Below are 11,787 nucleotides of genomic sequence, written 5' to 3' on the forward strand. Positions count from 1 at the left end.
AAGAACAAATGGACAATCAATCATCACACAATCTCCACTCCAACTCCAATAGATACACTTCTCAGTATTGCACGTAATTGTGCAAAATATTTAACCTTCGAATAATTTTTCATATATTTGGCAAAAATATTTTTTCTTTCTTGGAGTTTCAGTTGGAGTCGTACTATGAAAATTTTAGCGATTGGACTCGGAGTTAAGGTTGCTACTTTTTTTTTACGACTTCACACCCCTGGCGTATTTACGAAAGAGTAGACAAGCTAATTGCTGAAGAGTACATACGACTAAAAGTATTAGGTGCAATATTGTCTATTCCTTTTCGGTAAACAATGTCAAAGCTGTAAAAAGGAAGCTCAAGACGCCATCGATATATTTTATCACTCTTGATTTTACTCATAATATTCATATTAAACATAATGATACATATTGTTGATCAGTTAAAAGGTTAAAATGCTTTCCAGTTGAGGCACCAATTTCAAACAGATTCAATAACAGCATATGCATTTTTTTCAATAGGAGAATGTTTTAGCTCGGATTGATGTAACAATTGCAAAAAAAAAGCAACTGGTCTGCCATTTTAATTAAGAACTCCAGCGATACCTGTATCTGTCGCATCGGTTTCTAACTTGAATGGTTCATTCTCATTAATAGAAGACAGCAGAGCACTTAATTTCTTTCTTGATAGTAATTAAACACTTCCATACATAAAGCGTCTGAAGTAAATAATTTAATTTTGACTAATGGGGGCAATCTTCTTAGAGAAATAAAGGATTCAATGTTAATAGTACGAAAACAGGCCTAATGTTCGCTTCAGGGATTTTATGTCAATAGGTACAGGTAGTTCACGAAGTTGTTGAGGCTGCTCAGTGTCTGGCTTGATTTTTCGATGACAAACTTCTTAGCCGAGAACGTTAGATCTCTGCTACAGAGATGTAACATAGAAAACACATTTTTCGTTGTTGTAAGTTTAATTATTTGCTTTAGCAGTTAAAGGAAGCGTTTGAGATTATAGTCATGTTCCTCCTGTGTCTTTCCACAGATTTTGAAATTATCAAGATAAGCAAAAGTATCTTTTTTTCTCATCAGCAATAAAATTGTCTGTTGTTCTTTGAAATTTAGCTACTCCGTTTGTCACACCAAACACACGCGTGAACTGGTGTAATACGCGTAACTGCGTTACTGGTGTAATACGCGTGAACTGGTGTAAATCTCTGTCAGCTTCAAATGCAGTATACAAGCAATCTTCTTGTTTAATTGGGATCTGGCGATAGACTGATTTCAAATCAATTTTGTTTACAAGTTCATCTACTCGTGGTCGAGGGTAGGCATCAAGACATGTAAAACAATTGATAGTTTGACTATAGTCTCTAAGTAGGCGCTTTTTTGATCTCTCGTTGATGGTTTGATAGTTCCTTCTTTGCAAAGGTGCTGTACTTCAGAGCTAATAAGTTTTCTGTCTTAAGCACTGTAGAGGCCAGATTTTGAGGCTATTGGTTTACAGTCAGATGTCAGGTTTTCAAACAGATTCAGAGGCTCTTTATTTAATGTAGCAAATCCAACTACAAGAGGTGTTCTCACTCCATCAAAATTAAGTGTTACACTTTTGTGCTGGGACTAGAAATCAATACCAAAAATTATATCAGCGCACAAATTGTTCACAATATGTAGTCTCACATTGGTATAGTTCAAGTCATGATTTTTTATGTTAAGTAAACAAAACCCAGCAATAAAGGTTGACAAAGAAATTGATGCCATTTGAATTAAGCTGCGAGTTTGTAATACTTTGAGAGAGAGAGAGTTGTTTGTTTAGTTTAGAGTGAATCAGAGCTTCCACTCCCAATAAGAGCCTTCAACGGTTTATGATGCATCATCATCATATAATATAATATAATTACAAAAATTTTGACCGTTAAATAACAAAAAACATTTTTAAACTTTGACATCACCTTTATAATGACTTTTTTACTTAAGTATGAAAAAAATGAAGTCCAAAATTTGTTTAACATATTGTGCTATGTTCAAATTTATACCCCATACATTGGAGAACATTGATGTTTTTGTATCTCCAAGGCTTTACGGACTTTTCTATCAAATTTTTATCCTCAACTTTAAGTGTTTCTGCCCTATCTCATTCAATATTCTCATCGCAATTTACTTTATGCAAAGCTAATGCAGACTTGTTTAACTTGTCTTCAATCAAAAATTTTAGGTGTGGTTGAACCCTTGTTTGTATTTAAAGTTTTGATTCACCGACAGACACTTTGAAACATTTGCACTTATTTAAATAGGTTCCAGGTTGGCTGTTGCGTGGTAATTTTGATTTATTTCTAGACGTTAATAGCGTTTTTAGGCTAGCATTTGATTTAAAAACAGTTCTGTAACCTGCTTTGAATATTCTTTAAAGTCTGGGTGTTGTCTGTTAAGAATTGTTTGGAACTGTTTCGCTTGCTTTAAGTTAGAAAACCTAGCGTGGCTATCATTTACATATTTATGAAAGGATTTAATATCAATTTAAAGGAATCATTCTCATTGCCATTTTTACTGCTTTTTCCTCATGGTATTGTACAAAAGATTCAGCCAAAACAACGGTAAAAGACAATCCAATTGGGCCTGAATTCTCTAACTCGTGAATCTCACCATTCCACAAGAATTAACAACTAACAAACAAAGTTCAATTAGTCGTTTTGTTTTAGTTAAAGTAAGCTTAGTTGAGTTTTTGTAACCAACGCTTTTATTTAATTAATCCGGAAGTACTGAAGTTGCTTATTTTAATGGTATTGATGGGTATAAGTTCACAAAATCAAAGAATACTCTGTATTTCATCTTTGTCAATTAGCCACAACTTAGTCTTGTTCATAAAGTCTTTTGAAGTTTTTAACCTAATAAGATTTTCATTCAAGACCAGTTGTATTAGTTGATACAATGACTCTCATCGGATAAGATTTACCTGTGTTTATGAGCTTTAATTAGCCCATACAAACGTGGTGGTATAGAATCACTCAGATATATGCTTTAATATTATATATATATGTATATATTTATATATATATATATTTATATATATATATATATATATATATATATATATATATATATATATATATATATATATATATATATATATATTTATATATATATATATATTTTATATTTCATATCTTTGGAAAAACGTTGCTTTTTGTTAAGCTTCGAAAGAAAAGACTTTATTTTAGACTGCATAACTTAGAGTGGGATCATACTAATAATTTTTGTTGGGTCAACCTGTTCTCTAATTTTTTCAGTTGCTTTATCATAATTTCTTAAAATGCTTTTCTTTAATTTTCCCATTTTAAGTTAGCTCAATACATTTTTCCTTAAAGCTTCCGCTTTTTCAACTGCTTTATTTTATTCGAGTTTTAATTTTAATAAAAGCAGACAATTCACTTGTTGTTATAATGTCAATGTAAGGTATAGATCTCAAGGAAGGTACAAAATGTGAACCAAGATTCAATAGATCGATTTAGTTTTTAGGTATCTTGGTATCACAAAGATTTCAAATGCGATTTAATAAAACAAATAAAACCACAAAGATTCTGCATTACGTAGTCATGGCATTATTATCTGGCAAAAAGTCTTGCATTATTTCAACATAATTAAATTAATTGTTTATATTTGTTGTTATCCAAGGCGATCTATACTGAAAGCCAATTCATTGCGCAACCGTAAGCCGTGACTGTAGGCCTACTATTTTCACGGAATATCAGCAACTTTACCATAAAATTCTATTTTTGAGTCAAAATATGGCTCTCAATAAGTTTAATTAGTTTATTTAGAAATATTTATAATAAAATGTAACAAAAAGTAAAAACTTTATATTAAAAAACAAAATTAAAGCAAAAAAAAAATTGTTTTTTTAGGTGCCCAATAAGCTCAAACGGTATTGTCACAGAGCACTGCGGAAGCGAATTTAATTGGGAAGTTCACGCCTCCTTCCTTACCGTAATGCGAAAATCTGTCTAGAGCTCGTTTCAAGCCTGGATCTCCTGCTTATAAAGCAAGCGCTCTAACCACTGCGCCACGGCCGCATATATGTGTATATATTTTAACAACAACAGATGATGATAGGTATGGTTGCATTTTATCGTTCCTTTCCGTCTGCCACCAAAAAAAATTCTCCCCTTATTAAAAAAAAAATGGGGAGGGGAATTGAAAATAAAAGTATTATAAAAAAATTACAAAATTGTGTTTAATGAAGCGTAACACAAGGTATATAATGAAAAATATTTTTTTTAATCGTTTGAATGAAATCAAAAAACAAACCTTCGCAACAATTTAAAACTACCGAAAAAAGGCAATAGTAAAACCGTATGAGCCAGATCCACCTTACGATTACGGCTGGACTTACGATACACATGGAAATCATATTCGCAATTTCGAAGTACGTTAATAAAATAGAAATATTAAAAGAATTGGATAAAAAAAGAATGGTTATGTTTTTAGTGCTTACATCGATTATTATTATCATTGTACTTGGAGGTTATTTATTTGGAGCATTATTAGCTGGTTTTATTATACTTAGAACATTTTTGGGTTTTTGTCTTTGTGAAAAAAAATGGAATTTAAAGAAACTCATGTTTATAAAGGTTTAGAGAACATTATAAATTTTATAATTCTGATATTAAAGGGTATAGCTATACCTTTTATAGGACTTGGATATGGTTTTTATGGTATTGTAGTAGATGTGTTGCCTAAATTGTTGTAAATAATATGTGGTGTAATAGTTGTATACTAGTTGTATTTGTGTTTATAATAATTATTGAAGCGATTAATTGTTATAAAAAAGATCGAGAAAAGAAAACATTGTAATTTTTGTAAAAATATATATATTTTTTAACAACAATACAATTATTTTCAAATTCGATTGATTTTTTTAAATATTCGCATTTTACATCCAATTTTGATTTTATGTTTAAAACGTCAGATTTCGTAGAAGATTGCGAAAGTTGATTTTGTAGGTGATTTATGTGATTTTTAATTGATTGAGTTGATCTTTGTGATTCAATTTTGAATCTTCAAGATCTACATTGGTTAAATTTTTATGGTATCTTCATCTAGCGCAAAAAGGACTCATTTTTTTAATAATAGAAAAAAAACATATACATTTCATATTACATATTTTATTATAAACAATTAAATTCAATCACATCATTTAATAGTAATCAAAAAGGTTTATTTCCATTTTTAAATAACATTGCTTCCAATGAAGTTAATGGGAAAACGGTACCATTTGAAATTTCAAGGTAGGATTAAAAAAAACTGTATTACCTAGATTGCTAAAAGTACGCAGTTCTTTGTTTGAGTTCAAAAAAGAACATTTTGTTTGTTTTCAATCTTCTACATCGTTAAAATCAAACGTTGTAAATTTACCTTGAATTTCAGTCTTGCGATTTTTAGTAAAATAAATATTGACTGTCATTTATGTGAAATTGTTGTAATCGCCTAAATTGCAATAAACAACAATACCAGGTTCGTATTTCTATTCATGTACATTCCGCAATTGATAGCTTGATAGCATTTGACAAAAATATAAGAATCGCTCGTCGTAGGAAAATTAGAAATGGAGTTATTAAAATTAGTTGATTGCATTAAAGTACATCTTAAAAAGGCAATTTTTTTCTTTATCATTTAAAAGTCTTGCGTAATGGCGCTAGTCATATTTTGATCTACTTGCAAAGTAAACGGACTTATTTCGTTGGTCAAACTGCATTGATCTCTATGTAAAAGTAAAGTATAAGGTACTTGATTATTTTCCTATGGGTTGATACATTTTTAAAATAGTATTTTTTAATGGTAACTTTCGCTTCAAGTTTGTATGATGTTTCCGTCGATTTTTTTTGATAAAGAAATTGTCTGTTAAGCGAAGTGCAATAAAATATTAATTTAGTTGCCTTTTTTTCTTTTAATATTGCTTTGGCACCGTTTAACCATGTTTAATAAGTAGGTGTAGTAGCTCTTTCAAAAGTAGCAGTAGTAACAAGGGGTACTTTGATCGTAGGTGAAAAATTAGGTTTGGTTTGCTCACAATATAATAAAATTTCAATGAACGTTTCTGCGTTATGTTTTGCAACCGAAGACAAATTGGTTGCTATAATTTTATAAATATCTTCAAGTAAGTTGGAAGGTAAAACTTGAAATGATCTGTCAGCAAATCGGAAGTGCCCATTGGTCCGATTTGATAGTCGATATGATAATATGAATAGGAATTAGCATTCATTTTAAAGTCGTTTTTTCTAATTAGTGACAAACTTATTTTTATTGGAGAGGATAATCGTCTTCCGAACGAGGGCAAACACCAAAAGGTATAATAATTTGTTAACCCATCTATAGCAAAAGGAACTCAAAAAGGTACACCTTTATCTCTACTTGTGATAAACTTATTGAAAATTGCAGGATCATTTCCACTGTAAATATGATCGCTAAAGGTTATATTATTTAAATTTAAATTGAGTAAATTGTTTGGCAAATTTTAATTTAAACTTTCGGTAAAAATATCCATCACTTTTAATTCTCGTTCAGGCCATATAACTTGATCGACATTAAAAAAAGGTAAAGGTAAGTAAGATAAAACGGTATGCTCTTTAAGGTAAATCGATAATATTTTCTTTCGCTCGTTTTTGGAAAAAAATTTTGATAAAAACTCGTTAACAATTTTTATAAATGCGTAAAGAAATTCGATTTGATCCAAATTGCGAGCAACTAAAATTTTATAAAATTATTTCATAAAAATATAAAAATTTACTAATTAGTGTTAAAATATAAGCTTTTTTATTAGGAGATTAAATGTTATTCAAAGTAGTAGAACGCGGTAAAGAGTTTAAAGTAGATTCAATTGGTGTTAGAGGAATTGGATTAAGTGGATTTCTGTTATCTTGCAAAGTATATTTTCTCAAATTTCTTATTGTTCTTAATGTTTCGTTTATGTTTTTTTGATCAATTTGTGCGTTAAATATGTTTTGTCTATTTAGACTTGAAAATTTTTTAAAGGCGTAAGCGTCACCTCCTACATTAAAATAAATATTCCTTTTTTCTTGATCAGTTATCAATGATGTCGACTATTCGCTATCAAGCATAGTATCGAGAGGTAAGAAACTACTTAAACTTCTTTGAAAAGCTATTTCACCCTCAATTGATTTTGAATATTGATGGGGTGTGCATAAGTGAGAGAGGAAAGCAATATCTGTTCTATTATGTCCTCAGATTGAGGTTCTTTGTTTTGTTCTTCGTCGATTTGCAACAATTTTTTATTATATATATCCATATTGAAAGCATTTTGGGCTTAAACTTTTCGCAAAGTTAATAAAAGAGAATAATTTAAATCGTCAGGTTTATATCTTCTCCTATTTCATAAAATACAAATCTTTTTGAAAATGCAATTCTTTTTGACAATAATCAATATCAAATTGTTGTCTTAAAAAATCAATAACAGTTTTTGTAGGTTGCTACGTATCAAATGAGAATAATTTATTAGAGAAATAGTTTATAATTTCGTGATAAAGTTTAAAACGAGTAGAGTTAAAATATTCTTTTAAAACGTCGTAATTATTATAAACAAAGTCAGATATAGCTTGATTTTTATCTTTCATTTTTTCTTTTTTCATAATAACTTTTCCATTTTTATTAAATTTTGGATAAGGATAGAAATATTCTTTAACAAACACTTTAATTCATATACAAACGTATTCTTGAAATGCGTTTTTAATTTGCAGCCTTTTGTGTTCAGATAAAAGTTCACATTTTAACTTTTTTACAGCGTTAAAACGAGTTAAAATTCTTTGATCCATATTTTGATTTTGTTTTTATCAATATTTTTTTGTCTGTTCATTTTTGGTATAAAAATTTATCCTCGCACAGCTAATTTTTATCTCATGGCTTGTCGTTTACTCGTTTTTTGATTGCATAATTCGTAATCGCTTTGTAAACGTCGTAAAAGTTCATCACTTTTCCAATCATTTCGAATCCGCACTTGATTTTCTCCCAGAGTTTGAAGATTCGCATATTCCATATCGTTTTTTTCTTTTAATTTCTTTGAGTAAAGTGTTGCTCTTTCGCTTTCACTTCATTTCTTTTTTTTGACGGACTTTTATCGTTTTTTCTTCTTTGTTTAGTTGGTTCTCTATCTCTTTTTCTTGATTATAATTGTTATGATGGTCGCTATTTTAAATAACGTATTTATCTTTTGAAAAAGTAATGGCACGTTGTGTAACCGAGCCTAAATTTTCCGGACTATTAACTTTATTTTATCATATGCTTCTAGATTATTTTTTAGAAAATATAATGATTTCACGCCATGTTTTGTGTTGAGATTCGCTTAATTTTCTCATTTGAATTATAAACAACATTTCCGCATCAAAAAATTTGACGTATTGCAATAGTTCTCGAGCCATAGTAGGTTTTCAACTAATAGTTGGTCCAGTAATAATCGTAGTTTTAGAATAAGCGTCTTTTGTAGGTTTAAATTTATTAAATTTGACTTGAGAAGTAGATTGTTCGTCTTGAAAATCGGGTTCGCTTGGCTTTCCTTTTCAACAAAAACTATGAAAACCTTTTTTGTTCAATATATCTGTTATAAATCTAGAATCTTATTTTTCTATTTCTATAGGTTTTTCTATAGATTTTTCTTAATTTTCAAGTGATTTTTTTTCTTTTTCTTCCATTGTTTTAATATTATAAAACTCTTGTAAATAAAATTATTTTTTTCTTTATATATATTTTACAAAAATATTTTTTTTAAAAAAGTTATGCAAAAAAAAACGGTCCAGAATGTTTCTTTTAATATCTTGTCTTGGGATTTTATCCAATGCATTAAGCAATTGTTCCATTGTTCTATTTTTATTCCATATTTTCAGCATTTGAGAGCATTTATCACCTGTCTAAAAGTAATCAGTTAGTATTAAATCGATTTGGTTTTCATCTATATCAAGATATCTTTCACAATTTTCCAATCGCGTTCTATTTGTCTTGATAAATGTAACAAGAATTTGTGTTGTAGATTAGACTGTTATCCATTGCATTGTTATACATACGTCGTAGAACAACCCGATGTTCACTCATTTTTTTTCTTCTAAAATACAATTACAATGTACTTTTTTATTAAATGAATAGCATTAATCGCAATCGTCTTCATAACAACTAACATAACATATATTTTTCATAAAAATAATTAAACAATGTGTACAATAGGTTAAAATTTCTTCTGAAACTAACTGTCGACAGTAAATATTAACTATAATTAAATGAGTATAAATTTTATTTTTTTCTTCTTTTATATTTTCTAATAAATAAAAATAATCAAAGCCAATTTCTTTTAATTTACCTTTAAGTTGTTTAGTAGTCAATTTCTGATCAAAAAAATATAATTCCATTTTACAATTAAAAAAATATATATATATTTTACAATTTTATATTCTTTTTAAAATCAAAAAATATACGTATTAAAACAAAACGATTAAACGTAATCATTGTATTATAACGTTCGGTTTTTTTATAATATTTTTGTAAATTGGAACTAATGATTTTATATGTACATCACTACAAAATTTTTTAAAAGTTCAAAAACGTCTTTCATTCCTTTTTTAAAATTTCCATCGTGAAACAAAATGCTTTTTGTTTTGACATCGCTCATTAAGTTCATTATATATTTTTTAAATATTCGTCGTAATTGAAATTTTCAGTTTTGTAATAATCTATGCACACTTTATCATAAAAATGTCTAATTTATATCATTCAGATTCTACTCCAATAAAATATTATCTTTGTATAGTAAATTTTGAAAATGTGAAGGAAATAACAATTTTATTTCGCTATAACCTTTTCGTATTAAAATGTTCCAAATATTTAAAAAATTTTCAATTAAATTTTTAAAAGCTTTTTTTTCGTAACTCATAAAAACGGTATTTAATTTTTATGCAATTTGTTGACTTAATGTACCATAATATCCGTTAATACCCAATTTACAAGACGCGTCAAGAAGTTTGTCGCCTTTTTTAATAGCCTCTTTTCTTTTAAACGTACTTTTTTGACCATTTTTTCTGCTAAGGATAGAGCCATATTGGTAATATATTGTAAACTTTTTCAACGACGTAATCGAAACAAGTAGTAAACAATATCAAAGTATCTAAAAATTCGCAAGTTTCGTGAGAACCTAATTTTATGACAAGTTAAACTGTCTTGTCATTTTCTATACCGTATTTTCCATTTCTTTTAAAATAACTTTTGACTACAATTTCAGTAGGAGAATAATCTTGTAATGAAATAACATCTTTTTCTATCATAGGTGAAAAACCTCCAACTTTATCTTGGTATTCTGGTTTCATAGCAACTTGACAATGGACAAAAAGCGCTTGTAGAAAATCCGTTTGGATTACCGCAATGATATTTTTAAATAGCATCATTTAAAGTAGTGCATTCAAGAATATTTCCTTTCATATTCGAAGGAATATTTCATTTAAAAAGGTAATGGTTTAGGTTGAGCTCCACCGTAATGCCCGTTTTCGTCCATAAAAACAAGCAACCTTTAATATTATTATTTAAATGATGTTCTTTTATTTTAGGTTCAAAATAATCTGTATCAATGGCATAACTTTGAGTACCGTTTGTTGACATTCCACCACGAATACTTTTTTCAATCATTTTTTGATGTTCGTCCGTAGGAGGATATTGAATTTGAAATAAACTTTTTGTAGATTTGAGTTTACTAGTACAGGGTGAGGCAAAATTAACTCCCCTATTTGAAATAGCTGTTATTTTTTATTTTTATATCAACTTTCATTATTTTTATTACAGTTGTAAAGTAGAATAGCACAAATTTAATTATGAATCGATTCAATCCACAACAACGTGCTGAAATCGTGACTATTTTTATTCAAAAAAATATGTCAGTTGTGTTCAACTCAACGAGAATATCGAAATAGACATCGTAATCAATCAGCACCTGATAAGAAAACAATTCATGCTTTACCAAATCGATTTGAATAGTATGGGACAACTTTACACTCTCACCATTCAGGAAGACAAAGAACTCCCCGTTCTGAAGAAATCGCTCGTGTTCGTGAAAGTGTTGCAGAGTCACCAAAAACATCAACAAGAAGACGTAATCAACAATTAAACATTTCTTAGCGCTCTCTTCGATGAATTTTGAAAAAAGATTTGCACCTTTTCCGTTTTAAGTTTTTCAATATCTTCATTACTTTGGTTAAATTTTTTCCACAAAATTTGTTAGTGTGTTTTGTGAAGTAAAGATATACTTCGTTGAAAGTATCGGGTAAACATGTTTAAGAATTCTTTTGTAAACTTTCGATGGTGTTTTCATAATAAAAAATCCTTTGTGTATATAAAAATACTTTTGAAATAAAAATTTTTTTTCCAAAATTTTTTTTTTCCATTCTTTAATTGTGCAAACATTCTATTTTCGAGCGAGTAATGATATAAGAAAAGCTGAATAAAATCATAAACAGATTCAAATTTCTCCTTTTTTTTCTAAACTAAAACATTTTCTGGCCAACTTCTTATTTAAACATTGAACAACGGTTCACATGACAATAATGAGCGAGCTCTGATAAAGGTTTTACTTTCGCAGTAGGATTACATTGTAATTTTGTAATACTGGCTTCACAATCAAAAGTAGTAAAAAAGTAAACAAACTTCTGATTGCGTTCATTTATTGATTTTCTGGTTCGTAATAAGTTTTCTCCAAACGTAAATTTGTTTTTTTGTATTTTTTAGTAAATTTGTCGTAAGTTCCTTTTTACGTAA

This window comes from Hydra vulgaris, chromosome 05, assembly GCF_038396675.1.
Source record: "Hydra vulgaris chromosome 05, alternate assembly HydraT2T_AEP".
NCBI lineage: Eukaryota > Metazoa > Cnidaria > Hydrozoa > Anthoathecata > Hydridae > Hydra > Hydra vulgaris.